The following is a 22,540-nucleotide window of genomic DNA, read 5'->3' as shown; positions in this document are numbered from 1 at the left end:
TATTTGTTAGTTTTGAAGGGACCTCCATATGCTTCTGCACAGTGGTTGTACCAATTTACATTCCTATCAGCAGTATAGGAGGGTTCCCTTTCCTCCACACCCCCTCTAGCATTTATTGTTTGTAGACTTTTTGATGATGGCCACTCTGACTGGTGTGAGGTGATACCTGATTGTAGTTTTAATTTGCATTTCTCTAATAATTAGTGATGTTGAGCATTTTTCATGTGCTTTTTGGCCATCTGTGTGTCTTCATTGGAGAAATGTCTGTTTAGATCTTCTGCCCATTTTTTTATTGGGTCGTTTGTTTTTTTTGATATTGAGCTGCATGAACTGCTTGTATATTTTGGAGATTAATCCCTTGTTGGTCACTTCATTTGCAAATACTTTCTCCCATTCTGTGGGCTTTCTTTCATTTTGTTTATGGTCTCATTTGCTGTGCAAAAGCTTTTAAGTCTAATAGGTCCCATTTGTTTATTTTTGTTTTTAGTTTCATTACTCTAGGAGGTGCATCAAAAAAGATCTTGCTGTGATTTATGTCATAGAGTTTTCTGCCTATGTTTTCCTCTGAGTTGTTTTTTTTTAAAATATCTGTTTGTTTATTTGGCTGCTCCAGGTCTTAGTTGAGGCATGCAGGATCTTCACTGCGGCATGTAGGATCTTTAGTTGCATGCAGGATCTTTTAGTTGTGGCACATGGGCTTTTAGTTGCAGCCTGTGGGATCTAGTTCCCTGGCCAGGGATTGAACCTGGGCTCCCTGCATAGGGAGCATGGAGTCTTAACCACTGGACCACCAGGGAAGTCCACCTCTCAGAGTTTTATAGTATCCAGCCTTACATTTAGGTCTTCAATCCATTTTGAGTTTATTTTTATGTATGGTGTTAGAGAACGTTCTAATTTCATTCTTCTACATGTAGCTGTCCAGTTTTCCCAGCACCACTTATTGAAGAGACTGTCTTTTCTCCATTGTATATTCTTGCCTCCTTTGTTGTAGATTAACACGTTATTGATCAGGGGATTTTTGCAGAAACTAACACCTGTGGCTGTAGTACGCCTCCGGTCAAAAATGCGTTAATTAACCATAGGTGCGTGAGTTTATTTCTGGCCTTTCCTGTTCTATTGATCTATATTTCTGTTTTTGTGCCAGTACCATACTGTCTTGATTACTGTAGCTTTGTAGTATAGTCTGAAGTCAGGGAGCCTGATTCCTCCAGCTCTGTTTTTCTTTCTAGCGATTGCTTTGGCTATTTGAAGTCTTTTGTGTCTCCATACAAATTTAAAAATTTTTTGATCTAGTTCTGTGAAAAATGCTGTTAGTAATTTGATAGGGATTGCATTGAATCTGTAGATTGCCTTGAGTAGTATGGTCATTTTGACAATATTGATTCTTCCAATCCTAGAACATGGTATATCTCTCCATCTGTTTGTGTCATCTTTGATTTCTTTCATCAGTGCCTTGTAGTTTTCTGAGTACAGGTCTTTTCCCTCCTTAGGTAGGTTTATTCCTAGGTATTTTATTCTTTTTGATGTGGTGATAAATGGGATTGTTTCCTTAATTTCTCTTTCTGATCTTTTGTTTTTAGTGTATAGGAATGCAAGAGATTTCTGTGTAAGAATTTTCTATCCTGCAACTTTACCAAATTCATTGGTGATCTCTAGTAGTTTTCTGGTAGTGTCTTTAGGATTTTCTGTGTATAGTATCACGTCATCTGCAAACAGTGACAGTTGTACTTCTTCTTTTCCAATTTGGATTCCTTTTCTTTCTTTTTCTTCTCTGGTTGCCGTGACTATGACTTCCAAAACTACATTGAATAAAAGTGGCAAGAGTGGACATTTGTCTTTTTCCTGATCTTAGTGGAAATGCTTTCAGTTTTTCACCACTGAGAATGATGTTAGCTGTGGGTTTGTCATATATGGCCTTTATTATGTTGAGTTAGGTTCCCTGTATGCCCACTTTCTGGAGAGTTCTTTTATCACAAATGGGCGTTGAATTTTGTCAAAAGCTTTTTCTGCATCTATTGAGATGATTATATGGTTTTTATTCTTCAGTTTGTTAATGTGGTGTATCATGTTGATTGATTTGCATGTGTTGAAGAACCCTTGCGTCCCTGGGATAAATCCCACTTGATCATGGTTTATGATCCTTTTAATGTGTTGTTGGATTCAGTTTGCTAGTATTTTACTGAGGATTTTTGCCTCTGTGTTCATCAGTGATATTGGCCTGTAATTTCCTTTCTTCCTCCCTCCCTCCCTCCCTTCCTTCCTTCCTTTCTCTCTCTCTCTCTCTCTCTCTTTCTCTTTCTTTCTTTCTTTCTTTCTTTCTTTCTTTCATCTTTGTCTGGTTTTGGTATCAGGGTGATGGTGGCCTCATAGAATGAGCTTGGCAGTGTTCCTTCCTCTGAGGTTTTTTGGAAGAGTTTCAGAAGGATAGTGTTAACTCTTCCCTAAATGTTTGATAGAATTTGCCTGTGAAGCCATCTGGTCCTAGACTTCTGTTTGTTGGAAATTTTTTTTTTTTAAGATTTTTTGATGTGGACCATTTTTAAAGTCTTTATTGAATTTGTTACAATATTGCTTCTGTTTTATGTTTTGGTTTTTTGGCCCCAAGGCATTTGGGATCTTAGCTCCTGACCAGGGATCGAACCCACACCCCCTGCATTGGAAGGTGAAGTCTGGACCGCCAGGGAAGTCCCAGAAATTTTTTAATCATAGGTTCAATTTCAGTACTTGTCATTGGTCTGTTCATATTTTCTATTTCTTCCTGGTTCAGTCTTAGAAGTTTGTACCTTTCTAAGAATTTGTCTATTTCTTCCAGGTTGTCCATTTTGTTGGCATATAGTTGCTTGTAGTAGTCTCTTATGATCCTTTGTATTTCTGTGGTGACAGTTGTAACTTTTTCTTTTTCATTTCTAATTTTATTGATTTGACCCTCTCCCTTTTTTCTTGATGAATCTGGCTAAAGGTTTATCAACTTTATCTTTTCAAAGAACCAGCTTTTAGTTTCATTGATTTTTTTTTCTATTTTCTTTGTCTCTATTTCATTTATTTCTGCTCTGATCTTTATGATTATTTTCCTTCTACTAACTTTGGGTTTTGTTTGTTCTTCTTTCTCTAGTTGGTTTAGGTGTAAGGTTAAGTTGTTTATTTGAGATTTTTCTTGTTTCCCAAGGTAATATTGTATGGCTATAAACTTCCCTCTTAGAACTGCTTTTGCTGTGACCCATAGGTTTTGGATTGTAGTGTTTTTGTTGTCATGTGTCTCTAAGTTTTTTTTAATTTCCTCTTTGATTTCTTCAGTGATCCATTGGTTGTTCAGTAACATAGGGATGCAAGGATTCTTCAATATACATAAATCAATCAGTGTGATACACCACATTAACAAATTAAAGAATAAAAACCATATGATCCTCTCAATAGATGCAGAAAAAGCTTTTGACAAAATTCAACACCCATTTATGATAAAAACTCTCCAGAAAATGGGCATAGAGGGAAGCTACCTCAACATAGTAAAGGCTGTATATGACAAACCCACAGCAAGCATCATACTCAATGGTGAAAAACTGAAAGCATTTCCACTAAGATCAGGAACAAGACAAGGATGTCCACTATCGCCACTATTATTCAACATAGTTTTGGAAGTCCTAGCCACAGCAATCAGAGAAGAAAAAGAAATAAAAGGAATACAAGTTGGAAAAGAAGAAATAAAACTGTCACCGTTTTCAGATGACATGATACTATACATAGAAAATCCTAAAGATGCCACCAGAAAACTACTAGAACTAATCAATGAATTTGGCAAGGTTGCAGGATACAAAATTAATGCACAGAAATCTCTGGCATTCCTATACACCAACAACGAAAAATCAGAGAAATTAAGGAAACACTACCATTTACCACTGCAACAAAAAGAATAAAATACCTAGGAATAAACCTGCCTAAGGAGGCGAAAGACTTGTACTCAGAAAACTGTAAGGGCTTCCCTGGTGGTGCAGTGGTTGAGAATCTGCCTGCCAATGCAGGGCACACGGGTTCGAGGCCTGGTCTGGGAAGATCCCACATGCCGTGGAGCAACTGGGCCCATGGGCTACAATTACTGAGCCTGCGCGTCTGGAGCCTGTGCTCCGCCACAAGAGAGGCCGCGACAGTTGAGAGGCCCGCGCACCGCGATGAAGAGTGGCCCCCGCTCGCCGCAACTAAAGAAAGCCCTCGCACAGAAACGAAGACCCAACACAGCCAAAAATAAATAAATTAATTAATTTAAAAAAAAAAAAACCATGCAGCCAAAAATAAATAAATTTATAAAAAAAAAAAAAAAAAAAAAAAAGAAAACTGTAAAACACTGATGAGAGGAATCAAAGATGACATAAACAGATGGAGAAATATCCCATGTTCTCAGATTGGAATAATCAATATTGTGAAAATGACTGTACTACCTAAAGCAATCTACAGATTCAATGCAATCCCTATCAAACTACCAGTGGCATTTTTCACAGAACTACAACAAAAAATCTTACAATTCGTATGGAAACACAAAAGACCCTGAATAACCAAAGCAATCTTGAGAAAGAAAAACGGAGTTGGAGGAATCAGGCTCCCCAACTTCACACTATTCCACAAAGCTACAGTAATCAAGACAGTATGGTAATGGCACAAAAGCAGAAATATAGATCAATGGTACAGGATAGAAAGCCCAGAGATAAACCTGTGCACATATGGGCACCTAATTTATGCCAAAGGAGGCAAGAACATACAATGGAGAAAAGACAGCCTCTTCAATAAGTGGTGCTGGGAAAACTGGACAGCTACATGTAAAAGAATGAAATTAGAACACTACCTAACACCACACACAAAAATAAAGTCAAAATGTATTAAAGACTTAAATGTAAAACCAGACACTATAAAACTTTTAGAGGAAAACATAGGAAAAACACTCTTTGACATAAACCACAGCAAGATCTTTTTTGTCCCACCTCCTAGAGTAACAGAAATAAAAACAAAAATAAACAAATGGAACTCAAACTTAAAAGCTTTTGCACAGCAAAGGAAACCATAAACAAGACAAAAAGACAACCCTCAGAATGGGAGGAAATATTTGCAAATGAAACAGCAGGCAAAGGATTAATCTCCAAAATATACAAACAGCTCATGGAGCTCAATGTCAAAAAAGCAAACAATCCAGTTAAAAAATGGGTGGAAGACCTAAATAGACATTTCACCAAGGAAGACATACAGATGGCCAAGAGGCACATGAAAAGATTCTCAACATCACTAATTATTAGAGAAATGCAAATTAAAACTACAATGATGTATTGCCTCACACCAGTCAGAATGGCCATCATCAAAAAGTCTACAAACAATAAATCCTAGAGAAGTTGTGGAGAAAAGGGACCCCTCCTTCACTGTTGGTGGGAATATAAATTGATACAACCACTATGGAAAATGGTATGGAAGTTCCTTAAAAAACTAAAAATAGAACTACCATATGACCCAGCAATCCCACTACTGGGCATATACCCTGAGAAAACCATAATTCAAAAAGAGACATGCACCACGATGTTCATTGCAGCACTATTTACAATAGCCAGGACATGGAAGCAACCTAAATGACCATCAACAGATGAATGGATAAAGAAGATGTGGCACATATGTACATTGGAATATTACTCAGCCTTAAGAAGAAATGAAATTGAGTTATTGGCGGTGAGGTGGATGGACCTAGAGTCTGTCATACAGAGTGAAGTAAGTCAGAAAGAGAAAAACAAATACCATATGCTAACGCATGTATATGGAATCTAAAAAAAAGGAAAAAAATGGTACTGATGAACCTGGTTGCAGGGCAGGAATAAAGAGGTAGACATAGAGAATGGACTTGATGACATGGGGTGGGAGAGCGAAACTGGGGCAAAGTGAGAGTAGCATCGACATATATACACTACCGAATGTAAAATAGTTGCCTGGTGGGAAGCAGCAGCATAGCACGGAGATCGGCTTGGTGCTTTGCGATGACCTAGAGGGGTGGGATAGAGAGGATGGGAGGGAGGCTCAAGAGGGAGGGGGTATGGGGACATGTGTATGCATATGGCTGATTTGCTTTGTTGTGCAACAGAAATTAACATTTTTTTTAAGCAATTATACTCCAATAAAGATCTATTAAAAAAATATGGGATTTAGCAAAAACAGTGCTAAGAAATAAATTCATAGCAATACAGGCCTACCTCAAGAAACAAAAAAAATCTCAAATAAACAATCTAACTTTACACCTAAAGGAACTAGAAAAAGAAGAACAAACAAAGCCCAAAGTTAGCAGAAGGAAGGAAATAATAAAGATCAGAGTAGAATAAATTAAATGGAGCCAAAAAAATAGAAAAGATCAATGAAACTAAGAGCTGAGTTTTTTTTTAAAAGATAAAATTGACAAACCTTTAGCCAGACTCATCAAGAAAAAAAGAGGGACCAAATAAATAAAATTAGAAGTGAAAGAGAAGTTACAATAAATATCACAGAAATACAAACAATCATAAGAGAACACTATGAACAGTTATACACCAACAAATTGGACAATGCAGAAGAAATGGATAAATTCCTAGAAACATACAATGTTCTAAGACTGAATCAGGAAGAAATAAAAGATCTGAGTAGATTGCTAGTAATGAAATTGAATCAGTAATCAAACAAACTCCTAACAAAAGTCCAGTACCAGTCAGCTTCACAGGGGAATTCTACCAAATGATTAAAGAAGATTTAATACCTATCCTTCTCAAACTATTCCAAAAAACTGAGGAGGAAGGAATGCTTTCAAACTCGTTCTAGGAGGCCAGCATTACCCTGATGCCAAAACTAGGCAAAGAAACTGTAAAAAAAAAAAAAAAAAAAGAGAGAGAGAAAATTACAGGCCAGTGACCCTGATAGATATACATTCAGAAATCCTCAACAAAGTATTAGAAAACCAAATTCAACAATACATTAAAATAATCACACATCATGAGCAAATGGGATTTATTCCAGGGATGTGCGAATGGTTCATTACTCATAAATCAATCAATGTGATACACCACATTAACAAGACAAAGGCTAAAAATCATATGACCATCTCAATAGATGCAGAAAAAGCTTTTGACAAAATTCAACACCCATTTATGGTAAAAAATCTCAAAATGGAGACATGGAGGGAACATACCTCAGTATAATAAATGCCGTATATAACAAACCCATAGTTAACATCATGCTCAATTGTGAGAAGCTGAAAGCTTTTCCTCTAAGATCAGGAACAAGACAAGGATGACCATTCTCATCATTTTTATTTAACATAATGTTGGAAGTCCTAGCCACAGCAATCAGACAATAAAAAGAAATAAAGGGCATCAGGACTTCCCTGGTGGTGCAGCAGCTGGGACTCTGTACTCCCAGTGCAGGGGGCCTGGGTTTGATCCCTGGTTGCAGAACTAGATCCCACATGCATGCCGCAACTAAGAGTTTGCATACCACAACTAAGAAGCCCACCTGCTGCAACTAAGACCCAGTGCAACCAAATAAATATTAAAAGAAAATAATAAAAGGCATCCAAATTGAAAAGGAAGAAGTAAAACTGTCACTATTTGCAGATGATGTGTTACTATATACAGAAAACCCTGAAGATTCCACCAAAAAACTATTAGAAGTAATAAATGAATTCAGTAAAGTTGCAGATTATAAAATTAATATACAGAAATCTGTTGCATTTCTGTACATTAATAATGAACTATCAGAGTAATTAAGAAAACAATCCCATTTACACTTTTATCAAAAAGAATAAAATACCTAGGAGTAAATCTAACCAAGGAGGTCAAAGACCTGTACTCTGAAAACTGTAAGACATTGATGAAAAAAATTAAAGATGGTACAAATAAATGGAAATAATTTCCATGCTCATGGACTGAAATAATAAATGTTAAAATGTCCATACTACCCAAAGCAATCTACAGAGTCAATGCAATCCCTATCAAAATAACCCATGGTATTTTTCACAGAACTAGAACAACTAATCCTAAAATTTATATGGAAGGACAAAAGATCCCAAAGAGCCAAAGCAATCCTGGGAAAGAATAACAAAACCTGAGGCATCACACGTCCTGATTTCAAATCCATAGATTTCAAACTATAGTACAAATATATATTAATTAAAACAGTATGATACCGGCACAACACAGACACATAGATCAATGGAACAGAATAGAGAACCCGGAAAAAAAACCCATGCTTATATAGTCAATTATTCTATGACAAAGGAGGCAAGAATATACAATGGGGAGAAGACAGTCTCTTCAGTAAATGGTACTGGGGAAACTGGACATCTACAGGCAAAAGAATGAAATGATCACTTTCTTACACCATATAAAGAAATAAACTCAAAATGGATTAAAGATTTAAATGTAAGACTTGAGACCGTAAGACTCCAAGAAGAAAACATAGCCAGTACACTCTTTGACATCAGTCTTCGCAAACTTTTTTGGATCTGTCTCCTCAGGCAAGAGAAACAAAAGCAAAAACAAACAAATGGGACTACATCAAACTAAGAAGCTTTTGCAAAGTGAAGGATAGCATCAACAACATTAAAAGGCAACCTGCTGAATAGGAGGAGATAGTTGCAAATGATATGTCTGATAAGGGGTTAATATCCAAAATATATAAAGAACTCACACAATTCAATATTTTTTAAAAAACAATCTGATTTTAAAATGGACAGAGGAACTGAATAGACATTTTTCCAAAGAAGACATGCAGATGGCCAACAGGCACATGAAAATGTGCTCAACATCACTGATCATCAGGGAAATGCAAATCAAAACCACAATAAGATATCACCTCACACCTGTCAGAATGGCTATTACCAAAAAGACAACAAATAAGTGTTGATGAAGATATAGAGAAAAGGGAGCCCTGTTGCACTGCTGGTGTGATTGTAAACTGATGTAGCCACTGTGGAAAACAGTATGGAGGTTCCTCAAAAAAATTAAAAACAGAACTGCCATATGGTCCAGCAAGTCCACTTCTGGGTGTTTATCTGAAGAAAGTAAAAACACTAATATATGCACAACAGTGTTGCAGCATTATTTACAATAGCCAAGATATGGAAGCAACCTAAGTGTCTATCAACAGATGAATGGGTAAATAAGATGTGGTGTATATATGTGTGTGTGTGTGTGTGTGTGTGTGTATATATATATATATATATATATATACACACACACACACACACACACATACACACATACATACATACATACATACATACATACATACAATGGAATACTACTCAGCCATTAAAAAGGATGAAATCTCACCATTTGTAACAACATGAATGGACTTAAAGGGTATTATCCTAAGTGAAACAAATCAGAGAAAGACAAATACCATATGATTTCACTTATATTTGGAACCTACAAAACAAAACAAATGAACAAACATAACAAAACAGAAACAGACTCATAGAAACAGAGAACAAACTGGTGGTTGCTAGAGGGAAGGGAGAAGGGGAGGGTGAAATAGGTGAAGGGGATTACGAGATACAAACTTCCAGTTATAAAATGAATGTCACAGGCCTGTAATATACAGCATAAGGAATACAGTCAATAGCATTGTAATAACTTTGTGTGGTTACAGATGGTAACTAGATTTACGGTGTTGATCATTTCATAATATATTTGATTGTCTAATCACTATGTTGTACACCTGAACCTAATATAATACTGTAAATCAGTCATACGTCAGTAAAGGAAAAAAACTTTCTCCACATGCAGTCACATTCTGAAGTACTGAGGGTTAGGATTTCGACATATGCATTTAGGAGGGACACAATGCCCCCTGTAAAAGGGGGCAGAACCTCACTTTGGAGTGTGGTGGTACTCACCAGCTGTCATCTGATGACATCAGCCAAATCTCAGACAGAAAGTCCCGTTTTTTGGATAATTGTAACACTCAATACACTGAACAAAGAAATGGTATTTAAGCATATTTGGTTGTATGTTTACTTAGATGTTAGATTTTTGGGAAATTTAATATGCTATGGTTTTTCTGTAGGTAGAAATAGATGCATACTATCTATCCAAGGTCTCTTGGGCTATGAAGCGGGTACTTGCACTGTTTGGGTGTATAAGTAAACACCTATCCTCTGCTAAAGAACACTCAGTCAGCATTTCTTGTAGTGTGGGCCACATAAATATAGTGTTACGAGATGTTCTGTGAAGGAAAAATGAAGGCAAATTCACATAAGGAATGTTTTACTCTTTATTCCCTTCTTAGAGTTTCACCAGACAGGATATGAATGCACAAAACCATGTATCCTGTTATGTGCCTTTCTTTCTGCAATTCGTTGCCAAGCTGCCTTTTGCAGAAGCATCAGAATCACTATTTTGCTTCTGGGGACAATCCCCTGAGAGTCCAGCTTTGTCTCCATACTCCCCTCACTGTCAGCACAGGTCACCCAGCTCACCTGGACCAGGTGCCGGGAGGGCGGGGGGAAGGCTGGTAACTGCAGCAGTTCTGACTCCATCACTGGAAATAGGGGTCCCCGTCCATATGCACCAGCTTTTAATGATGTGGCAAAGCCAGACCCTTCCCTCTCTGAGACCCCATTGTCTTATCCAGAAAATACAGGAATTTGGACCCCATAACCTACTAGCCATAATATTCTAGAATCATAGAATTAATCCTTATAGAATAAACTAATCCCCATAGAGTGAAACCATTGGCCCCATCCAATGTCAAGTTCTAATACAATCTTTGGCTCCAGGCAGCTCCTGTGTGGACATTTCTGAAAAGGACCTAGATTCTTCTTTGGTTTCCCTGGTTCAGTTGAGATGCCGTTCTGGTTATGAGGCCTAGCTTGAATCCCTTGGGTGTGTTTCTTAAAGTTCATCTTTTGCATAACCTGTGCAGAATAATTTCTGCCCACCCTTCCCCCTGCCCCCTTCCCAAAGTTCAAGGAGCAGGACACAGACATAGGGGGAGAAAGGATAAAGGCTTTGTGGCTTTGACCTTCTCTGTGATGCAGAGGTGAGGGGTGGGCAGAATCTGGGAACAGCTGTCACGGAACGGCCAGGGAATCAGCAAGAGCTGAAAAAATACTTGGTAAGGAGCTCTCAGTGCCCTGTGAGATCAGGTAGGGTCCACTGGACAAGGCTGCATGAACCTATCTAGAATCTCAAGGTGTTAGAACCGGGATCAGGTGTAGATTCTGAGACCAGGAGCCGACCCTCTATCACCACACTGGAACAGGTTGCTGGGTGCCCACCTCTGCCAACTTGAGTGGACCAGACAGGGGTGCGGCACGTGCATTTCTAGACAAGGTCGCTCCCATTCTGCAAGCGAGCACCGGATAAGTTGTATTGAGAGACCTCGGAGACTCCCCCTGCCTCCTGCTAGGAGTGTCTCCACTGTCTGGGTGCAGATCGATGCAGCAGCTTGGTTTTGTTGTTGATGTTAATAGGAAATTAACTCGCGGGGATGTTGAGGCATGTTTCAGACTAACCTTACTTTAAGGAAAATGTGTATGCCAACCGTACAAACTTAGAGAAAGCTGATAAATTAGGGCAGCAAGTCTTCACATTGGGAAGGACAGGAGGAAAGAAGGAAGGGAGAGAGGGAGGGAGGGAGGAGGGGAAAAGAAGGGGGAGAAAAGGAGGTGAAGGGGAGGGTGGGAAGGACCACAAGCAGTGCTTGAGTGAGGGGGGGATTTATATCAGGTCAGCCTGATTTCTTGAAAGCTAGTCCCAGGTGCATCGTCACCTTCAGAGCAGTGCCATTTCCCGAGGGCGCACCGCAAAACAGAGGCAGTTGTTTTCCCACCAGTTTCCTGAGACGGGTCCCATCCAAACTGGTCAGCCCTGCTAAAATATGTGTTCTTGTGGCGCCCTCTGGTGTCCAGATTGTGCAGTAACAGGAAGCCTGGGCGGTTCCTCGGAACCCATGGGCAGAACGACCATCACCTCCGCCCTGTGGTACCCAGGCCGCACTAACCCTTACATACACAGGCCCGTTGCGTTTCTCAGAGATTTCTCAGCTCCCAGCTGCTGTGAGATGAGGATTTAGAGCTGAGGTTTCCTTTCTGAGTTCAGGTTACGGAATTTTGCCCAGGGTACATCACTAGTTAACCACTAGGTCAGGGGATATTTTTATTAGATTGTCATCCTTCAAATTATAATCCCAGAATGAAGAGTCCAGTAAGCAAGTGGTACTGACAGTTTATATACAGGAGCCTCATCCTTACAGCTTCCTTATTTCCATTGTACACATGACGAAGCCAGGGCTCACAGAACAAGTTTTAAATATTTTATTTATTTATTTATGGCTGTGTTGAGTCTTCGTTTCTGTGCGAGGGCTTTCTCTAGTTGTGGCAAGCGGGGTCCACTCTTCATCGCGGTGCGCGGGCCTCTCACTATCGCGGCCTCTCTTGTTGCGGAGCACAGGCTCCAGACGCGCAGGCTCAGTAGTTGTGGCTCACGGGCCTAGTTGCTCCGCGGCACGTGGGATCTTCCCAGACCAGGGCTCGAACCTGTGTCCCCTGCGTTGGCAGGCAGATTCTCAACCACTGCGCCACCAGGGAAGCCCCAGGACAAGTTTGAAAGTGAGCTGTGATCTGAGCCCAAACCTCGCTTCCTCCCATGTTCCTGAACCATATCATGCTCACTCCTAATGTTTGTTACACAGCTAGTGTAGGTCCGTGACATCAGTATTAAGAAGGGGTTTCCCAAGAGAATTGCAAACAGGTATTTAAAGAAATACTTGTACCCAGATGTTCACAGCAGTATCATTCATAGTAGCTAAAAGGTAGAAGCCACCCAAATGTCCATGAACCTCAGGAGGGAGAAACAAAATGTGGTACATCCGCACAATGCAATAGTATTCAGGCAAAAGCAGGAATGAAGCACTGACACGTGCTACAACATGGATAAACCTGGGAAACATGCAAAGTCAAAGAAGCCAGACACAAAAAACCATATACAGTATGATTCCACGTATATGAAATGTCCAGAATAGGCAGATCCACAGCAGATGAGTGGTGCTATGGCCTAGGGGCAGTGGGGGAATTGGAGGGGTTGCTAAGTGGGGACAGGGATTCCTTTTGGGGTGATGGAAATGTTCTGTAATCATGTGGAGGTGGTGGCCGCACAGCCTTGTGAATGTTCTAAACGCCTCTGGATTGCACACTTTCAAAAGCTTAATTTATGTTTTGTAAGTTTCATCTCAATATGCAAAAATTCTTGTTTAAATAGAGAAGCGGGGCTTCCTGGTGGCGCAGTGGTTGAGAGTCTGCCTGCCAATGCAGGGGACACGGGTTCGAGCCCTGGTCTGGGAAGATCCCGCGTGCCGCGGAGCAACTAGGCCCGTGAACCACAACTGCTGAGCCTGCACGTCTGGAGCCTGTGCTCCGCAACAAGAGAGGCCGCGATAGTGAGAGGCCCGCGCACCGCGATGAAGAGTGGCCCCCGCTCGCTGCAACTAGAGAAAGCCCTCGCACAGAAATGAAGACCCAACAGAGCCATAAATAAATAAATAAGTACTTTAGAAAAAAAAAGAGAAGGAAAGAAGGGGTTTCACTTACCTCCTCAAAACTTTCCACAGTTTCACTATCTGCCTTAAGATTATTAGTATGACAAATTTTTCTGAACACCTCCTCTGTGCCAGGCACTATTGTAGGTGTTGAGGACTTAGCAGTGGCGGGGGTGGCGGTATGGGGATAAAAACCTCTGTCCTTGTAGGCGTGATATTTAGAAAGGGAAGTCAGACAACAAACAAGACATTGTCAGACAACGTGTGTCATCTGTTAAGTCGTGACAAGTGCCAGAGGGGAGGGAAAAGGAGTCAGTGTGTGCTGAGTGTGGGGAACAGGCTAAGGAGGTCCCCTCTAAGGAGGAGACATTGTTAGTAAAGATCTGAAGGAGATCGGCAGACAGAGCCATGAAAATATCTGAGGGAGAGAGGTCCAGGCAGAGGGAACAGCAAGTGCAAAGGTCCTGAGGCAGGAGCATGGCTGGAGGCCAGTGCAACTGGCTCAGTGGGAGCGAGAAGAGTGGGGGATGGAAAGAGCAGATCACCAGAGCCTTAATGGCTTTTCATTCTGACTGAGATGGGAGCCTCTGGAAGGGTTTGAGCAAAGGAAGGACATGACATGACTGTTTTTTATTGTGTGCATAAAACACGGAGAGCATAATCAATAGATATCAAGCCAACCTACTCGTGAACACCACCAAAGTCAAGAAATACAGTGGTTGGCCCCCCAGCAACCCTCAACATGACATCTTACCAATCCTAAGCCCCTCACTCCCCCCCAGAGCTTCTGCGCTCTTTACAGCACTTGCTTCCTTTGTAGTTTAACACCTATGTGCTCATCCCTAAAATAGTATGGTTTTTATGTTGCCTGCTTTTGAATTTTTTATACATGGAATCATACTATCTGAACTTTTTATGGCTAGTTTTCTAACTTTTTGTGGCTACACATTATTTTTCTAAGATTAAACCGTGTTGTTGCACATAGTAATGTTTGTTCATTTTAGTTGTATAATATCCCATCATTTGTTGGGAATCACCCAAAGCTCTACTGTTTTTGTTTATTGAAGTATAGTTGATTTACAATGTTGTGTTGATTTCTGCTGTACAGCAAAGTGATTCAGTTATACATATATATACATTCGTTTTCATATTCTTTTCCATTATGGTTTATCACAGGATATTGAATATAGTTCCCTGTGCTCTACAGTAGGACCTTGTTGTTCATCCATTCTCTATATACCAGTGTGCATCTGCTAACCCCGAACTCCCACTCCATCCCTCCCCTGCCTTCTTGGCAACCACATGCCTGTTCTCTATGTCTGTGAGTCTGTTTCTATTTCATAGATAAGTTCATTTGTGTCATATTTTAGATTCCACATATAAGTGCTATCATATGGTATTTATCTTTCTTTGTCTGACTTACTTCACTCGGTATGATAATCTCTAGTTGCATCCATGTTGCTGCAAATGGCATTATTTCATTCTTTTCTGTGGCTAAGTAGTACTCCATTGTATATATATACCACATCTTCTTTATCCATTCATCTGTCGATGGACATTTAGGTTGTTTCCATGTCTTGGCTATTGTAAATAGTGCTGCTATGAACATAAGGATGCAAGTATCTTTTTGAATTAGAGTTTTGTCTGGATATATGCCCAGGAGTGGGATTGCTGGATCATATGGTAGTTCTATTTTTAGTTTTTAAAGAAACCTCCATCCGGTTTCCATAGCGGCTGCACCAGCTTACATTCCCACCAACAGTGTAGGAGGGTTCCCTTTTCTCCACATGCTCTTCAGCATTTGTTATCTGTAGACTTTTTAATGATGGCCATTTTGACCGGTGTGAGGTGGTATCTCATTGTAGTTTTGATTTGCATTGCTCTAATAATTAGCAATGTTGAGCATCTTTTCATGTGCCTGTTGGCCACCTGTATGTCTTCTTCCAAAGCTCTACTGTTGATGGATGCATGGGTTATTTCCAGTTTAGCACTATTACTGAAAATGCTGCTGTAAACATTTGTGATCAGGTGACCTGCATGCCAGTCCACAGGATATGAACCTAGGAACAGAGTTGATGGCTGATATGGGTGTAGATCTTCATTCTAGACAAAGCCAAACTGATATCCAGAGTGGCTGTAATTATTCACATGCCCACAGTTGTTCTGTTCCTCACCAACAATTGACACTGTCAGACATTTTCATTTTTGTCATTCAGGTGGGTGTGTAGCTGTCTCTCATCAGGGTTTGAATTTGCATTTTCCTGCAGACTAATGAGGCTTGCACCGTTTCATATTTAACGGATCTTTGTATTTCCTCTTTGGGGTGTATTTGTCAAAGTTTTTACCCATTTTACTATTCAGTTGTTGCTCGGTAAAAATTTTTACATATTCTAGACATTTGTCCTTTGTTCGTTATATGTGGGCAAATATCTTCTCCCACTCTGTGGCTCGTCTTATTGTTTTATGGTGTTATTTAATTAACAGAAGTTGATTTTTAAATTTTCTGGTAAAATTCACCCTTTTTGGTGAACAATTTTAAGAGTTTGGATAGATGCATCTATTCATGTCATGTAACCATCACCACGTTCAAAATGCAGACTAGTTCCAGCTCCTAAGTTCCCTCTTGCTGCCCCATTACAGTCAACTGTTCTCCCATCCCCAGCCCCTGGCAACCACTGATGTGTTTTGCTATCCTTACACCTCTGCCTTTTCCAGGGTGCCATATAAGTGGATACATGGAGTTTGTGGCCTTTTGAGTCTGGCTGCTTTTCCTTTGCTTAGCATAATGCATTTGATATTCACTGGATGGATGATTTTGTGGATGGATAATTCATTCCTTTTTTATTACTACTGGTTCCCTGAGTACTACAGGTTTCCCCAGGTTTCCAAAAGTACAGTGTTCCAATGACACCTTTTTGAGCTGAAATGATGTAAAGTGAAGAAGCAATTACCTTAGGACACGTCTTGCTAACAAATGCACAAAATAAATCGAGATAAAACATAGCTGGTCACAGACTCAGTTCAAACTATGGCAGCTTGATGCTGAGACACATGCCGTAGTTCCTGGGGGGAGAGCTTAGCAGTGCCACTCTTGCTGGCAAGATTTTCCCTGTGTCTTCTATTAGGATTTTTATGGTTTCAACAGTCTTACAGTTAAGTCTTTAATCCATTTCCAGTTAATTTTTGTGACTTGTGTAAGATAGGGGTCTTGTTTCATGCTTTTGCATGTGAATATCCAATTTTCCCAACATCATTTATTGAAGAGACTGTCTCTTCTCCAATGAAAATTCTAGGCTCCCTTGTCAAATATTAGTCGATGGTATATGCATGAGTTTATTTTGGGGCTCCAGATTCTGTTCCATTGGTCTATGTGTTTGTTTTTATGGTAGTACCATACTGTTTTGATTACTATAGCTTTATAATATAGTTTGAAAGCAAAAGTGTGATGCCTCAGGCTTTGTTATTCTTTCTCAGGATTGCTTTGCCTAGTTGAGGTCCTTTAAAAATTATGGAAACTTGGGGATTGTTTTTTCTGTTATGAAAAATACCATTGGAATCTTCATAGGGATTGCATTAACTCTATTGATAGCTTTGGATAGTGTGGACACTGTAACAATATTAATTCTTCTTATCTAGGAACATGGGATATCTTTCCATTTATCTGTTTCTTCTTCATTTCCTTTCATCCATATCTTACAGTTCTTAGTGTAGATATCTTTCATCTCCTTGGTTAAAATTATTCCTAAGTATTTTATTGTTTTGATGCTATTGTAAATGGAATTATTTTATTTATTTCTTTTGTAGATACTTTGTTATTAGTGTGTAGAAATGCTACTGATTTATACATGTTGATATTATATCTTGCGACATTACTGAATTTGTTGATTAGATCCAATGGTTTTTTGCTGGAATCTTTTGTTTTTTCTAATGAGTTCAGCTTCTTTTATTTTTTCATTTGAGGTATAGTTGATTTACAATATTATATTCATTTCAAGTGTGCAACATAGTGCTTCAAAATTTTTATACATAAACTCCATTTAAAGTTATTATAAAATATTGGTTATATTTCATGTGCTGTACAATATTTCCTTGTTTATTTACTTCATTTCTTTTTTCGTGGGTGTGTTCCATGAAAATTTTATTATGCTTACTGAAATTTAAATTTCCTCTTTTTTTTAATTCAAGTATAGTTGATTTAAATATTATATTAGTTTCAGGTGTACAGCACAGTGAGTGATTCAGTATTTTTATAAATTATACTCCATTAAAAGTTATTACAAAATAATGGCTATGATTCCCTGTGTTGTGTAATATATCCTTGTTACTTATCTATTTTATCCATAGTAGTTTGTATCTCTTAATACCATATACTGTCTTATCCACGCCCCCTTCCCTCTCCCCACTGATAAACACTAGTTTGTTTTCTGTATCTTTGAGTCTGTTTCTGTTTTGTTATATACATTCATGGTTTTTTAAAAATATTCCACATATAAGTGATATCATTCAGTATTTGTCATTCTCTGACTGACTTATTTCACTAAGCATAATATTCTCTAGATCCACCCACATTGCTGCAAATGGCAGAATTTCATTCTTTTTTATGGCTAATATTCCATTGTGTGTATATATATACATATAAATACACCACATCTTCTTTACCCATTTGTTTGTTGATGGACACTTGGGTTGCTTCCATATGTTGGCTATTGTAAATAGTGCTGCTATGAACGTAGGGATGCTTGTATCATTTAGTGTTTTCAGTTTTTTTTTTTTTCCTGGATATATACCCAGGAGTGGAATTGCTAGATCATATGGTAGTTCAATTTTTAGTTTTTTGAGGAACCTCCATGTTGTTTTCCATAGTAGCTGCACACATTTACATTCCCATCAATAGTGTACAAGGGTTCTTTTTTATCTACATATTCACCAACATTTGTTATGTAGACTTTTTGATGATAGCCATTCTGAGGTGATATCTCATGCTGATAGGTGTGAGGTGAAATCTCATGGTTGATTTGCCTTTCCCTAATAATTAGCGATGTTGAGCATCTTTTCATGTGCCTGTTGGCAGTCAGTATGTCTTCTTTGGAAAAATGTCAGGTCTTCTACCAATTTTTGATTGGGTTCTTTGTTTTTTTGATATTGAGTTTTATGAGATGTTTGTATATTTTGGATATTAACCCTTTGTCATATTATTTGCAAATATTTTCTCCCATTCAGTAGGTGGTCTTTTAGTTTAGTTGATGGTTTCCTTTGCTGTGCAAAATATTTTAAGTTTAATTAGGTCCCATTTGTTATTTTTTGCTTTTGTTTCCTTTGCTTTAGGAGGCAGATCCAAAAAAATATTGCTATGATTTATGTCAAAAAGTGTTCTGCCTGTTTTCTTCTAGGACTTTTATGGTCTCATTTCTTACATTTAGGTCTTTAATCCATTTTGAGTTTATTTTTGTATAAGGTGTTAGAAAATGTTCTAATTGCATTCTTTTACATGTAGCTGTCTAGTTTTCCCAGCACCACTTATTGAAGTGACTGTCTTTTCTCCATTGTATATTTTTACCTCCTTTGTCATAGATTAATTGACCATAAGGGTATGGGTTTATTTCCGGGCTCTCTATTCTGTTTCATTGACATTTGAGTCTGTTTTGGTGCCAGTGCCATGCTGTTTTGATTAATGTAATTTTGCAGGATAGTCTTAAGTCAGGGATTGTGATAACTCCGGTTCTGTTCTTGTTTCTCAAGACTGTTTTCATGGTCTTTTTTTGTTATGAATTATTTGTTGTAGTTCTGTGAAAAATGCCCTTGGTATTTTGATAGGGATTGCATTGAACCTGTAGATTGTCCTAGGCAGTATGGTAATTTTAACAATATTAATTCTTCCAATCCATGAACACAGTGTATCTTTCCATGAGTTTGTGTCATTTTCAATTTCTTCATCAATGTCTTAGAGTTTTCCAAGTACGGGTCTTTTACCTCCTTAGTTAGATTTATTCCTAAGCATTTTATTCTTTTTGATGTGATTGTAAATGGGATTGTTTCCTTAATTTCTCTTTTGAATAGTTTGTATTTAGTATGTAGAAATGCAACAGATTTCTGTATATTAATTTTGTATCCTGAAACTTTACAGAATTCATTGATGAGCTCTAGTATTTTTTGGTGGTATCTTTAAAGTTTTCTATGTAGAGTAAAATGTCTTCTGCAAACAATGATGATTTTACTTCTTCCTTTCCAATTTGGACTTCTTTTATTTCTTTTTCTTGCCTGATTGATGTGGCTAGGACTTCCAATACTATTGTTATATTGAATAAAAGTGGTGAGAATGGGCATCCTTGTCTTTTTTCTGATCTTAGAGGAAATGCTTTTGGCTTTTCACTGTTGAGTATGATGCTAACTGTTGGTTTATCATATGTGGTCTTTATTATGTTGAGGTATGCTCTCTTTATACCCACTTTGTGGAGCCTTTTTTTTATCGTAAGCGGGTGTTGAATTTTGTCAAAAGTTTTTCCCTGCATCTATAGAGATGATTATATGGTTTTTATTCTTCAGTTTGTTAATATACTGTATCATTGATTGATTTGCAGATATTGAACCATCCTTGCATCCCTGGGATAAATCCCACTCAATCATGGTGTATATGATCCTTTTAATGTATTTATTATTGAATTCAGTTTGCTAATATTTTGTGGAGGATTTTTGCATCTATGTTCATCAGTGATATTGTCCTGTCATTTTCTTTTTGTGTGTTATGATGTCTTTGTCTGGCTTTGGTATCAGAGTCATGCTGGCATGAGTTCTGAAGTGTTCCTACCTCTGCAATTTTTTGGAATAGTTTGAGAAAGACAGGTGTTAGCTCTTCTTTAAATGTTTGGTAGAATTCACCTGTGAAGCCATCTGGTCCTAGACTTCTGTTTGTTGGGAGGTTTTTATTTTTTTCATTATTTTTTATTTTTGCTGATTCAATTTCATTATTGGTAATTGGCCTTTTTATATTTTCTTTTTTCTTCCTGGTTTAGTCCTGGGAAATTGTACATTTCTAGGAATGTATCCATTTCTTCTAAGTTGTCCATTTTATTGGAATATAGTTGTTCATAGTAATCTCTTATGATTCTTTATATTTCTGTGGTATCAGTTATAACTTCTCCTTTTTCATTCCTGAATATACTGATCTGGGCTCTCTCTCTTTTTTTTTTTCTTGATGAGTCTGGCTAAACTTTTATCAATTTTGTTTATCTTTTATAAGAACCAGCTCTTAGTTTTCATTGATCTTTTCTATTGTTTTACTAGTCTCTATTTCATTTATTTCTCCTGTGATATTTAGGTTTTCTTTCCTTCTACTAACTTTAGATTCTGTTTGTTCTTCTTTTTCTAGGTCCTTTAGGTGTAAGATTAGGTTGTTTATTTGAGATTTTTCTTGTTTCCTGAGGTTAGCCTGTATTGCCGTAAAATTCCCTCTTAGAACTGCTTTTGCTGCATCTCATAGGTTTTGGATCATTGTGTTTTCATTTTCACTTGTCTCCAGGTATTTTTTGATTTCTTCTTTGATTTCTTCAGTGATCCATTGGTAGTTTAGTAGCATATTGTTTAGCCTCCATGTGTTTGTGGGTTTTTTTTGGGGGGGGGGGTGGTTGTAGTTCTTTTTGTTCCTTTCTTCTTCTTTTGTTCTCTTCCCTTGTGATTTGATGACCTTCTTTAGTTTCATGTTTGGATTCCTTTCTCTCTCTCTTTTTTTTTTTTAATTAATTAATTTATTTATTTTGGCTGTGTTGGGTCTTTGTTGCTGTGCACGGACTTTCTCTAGTTGCGGCGAGCGGGGGCTACTCTTCATTGCGGTGCGTGGGCTTCTCATTACAGTGGCTTCTCTTGTTGTGGAGCACGGGCTCTAGGCGCGTGGGCTTCAGTAGTTGTGGCTCGCTGTCTCTAGGCACAGGCTCAGTAGTTGTGGCACACGGGCTTAGTTGCTCCGTGGCATGTGGGATCTTCCCGGACCAGGGCTCGAACCTGTGTTCCATTCATTGGCAGGCAGATTCTTAACCACTGCACCACCAGGGAAGTCCCGCCTTTCTCTTTTTTATGTGTGTATCAATTATAGATTTTTGGCTTGTGGTTACCATGTGGTTTATGTATAACTATTTATATGTATGTATGTGGGTGTATATATATATGATTATATATGATATAATAATCATATATAAAATATAATCATATATATGATTCAGTTGTTGATCTCTTAATTTCAAGTGCATTTTAACAATCCTGCATTTTTACTCTCCTCCCCTCATGATTACTGTTTTTGATATCATATTTTACATCTATTTTTTTGTGTGTATCCCTTAACTGTTTGTTGCAGATATAAATGATTTTACTACTTTTGTCTTTAAATTTCCTACTAACTTTGTACATGGATGATTTACTACATTTACTGTATATTTGCCTTTACCAGTGAGCTTTTCCCTTTTGTAGTTTTTATATTTCTAGTTGTGAACTTTTCTTTTTCACTTAGAGATATCCCTTTAACGTTCCTTGTAAAGCTGTTTGGTGGTGCTGAACTCTTTTAGCTTTTTTTTGTCAGAAAACTTATGATCTCTCCATCAAATTTGAATTGAAGCCTTGTTATGTATTCTTGGTTGTAGGTTTTTCCCTTTCATCACTTTAGATATATTGTACCACCCCCTTCTGGCCTGCAGAGTTTCTGCTAAAAAGTCAGCTGATAGCCTTATGGGAGTTCCTGTTATGTAACCTGTTGCCCAGCAGGGCCCAATCTAGGCTGCTAGTGAGTGGGCCAGGTCTGCTGGGTGTGGGTCTGTTGTTGTCTTATAGCTGATGTTTGCTCACTAGTGGGTGAGGCTGGTCCTGAAGTTAGAGTAGGCTCGCTGGAGGGCAGGGTCAAGGCCCAGAGGATTCTGGGGCTAGTACCTGCCCACTGATGGGTGGAACTGGGTTCCAGGGTCTGTGGCTAGAGTGCCCTGGGGGTCCTGGTTCTATCGCCTGCACATTGGTTTGTGGGGCTGGGTCCTGGGCT

At 38.5% G+C, this 22,540-nt stretch overlaps 1 non-coding gene across 1 annotated transcript; it reads right to left on the bottom strand.

Moving 5' to 3' along the window:
• Positions 1-724: 724 nt before the first annotated feature.
• Positions 725-797, bottom strand: TRNAR-CCU (transfer RNA arginine (anticodon CCU)). Its single transcript has one exon. It is a non-coding gene; the product is annotated as a tRNA-Arg (tRNA).
• Between the last annotated feature and the right edge of the window lie 21,743 nt (positions 798-22,540).

This window comes from Balaenoptera acutorostrata, chromosome 15, assembly GCF_949987535.1.
Source record: "Balaenoptera acutorostrata chromosome 15, mBalAcu1.1, whole genome shotgun sequence".
Taxonomy (NCBI): Eukaryota; Metazoa; Chordata; class Mammalia; order Artiodactyla; family Balaenopteridae; genus Balaenoptera; species Balaenoptera acutorostrata.
Note: the sequence above shows the minus strand (reverse complement) of the source record. Positions and strands in the feature narration are given on the sequence as shown.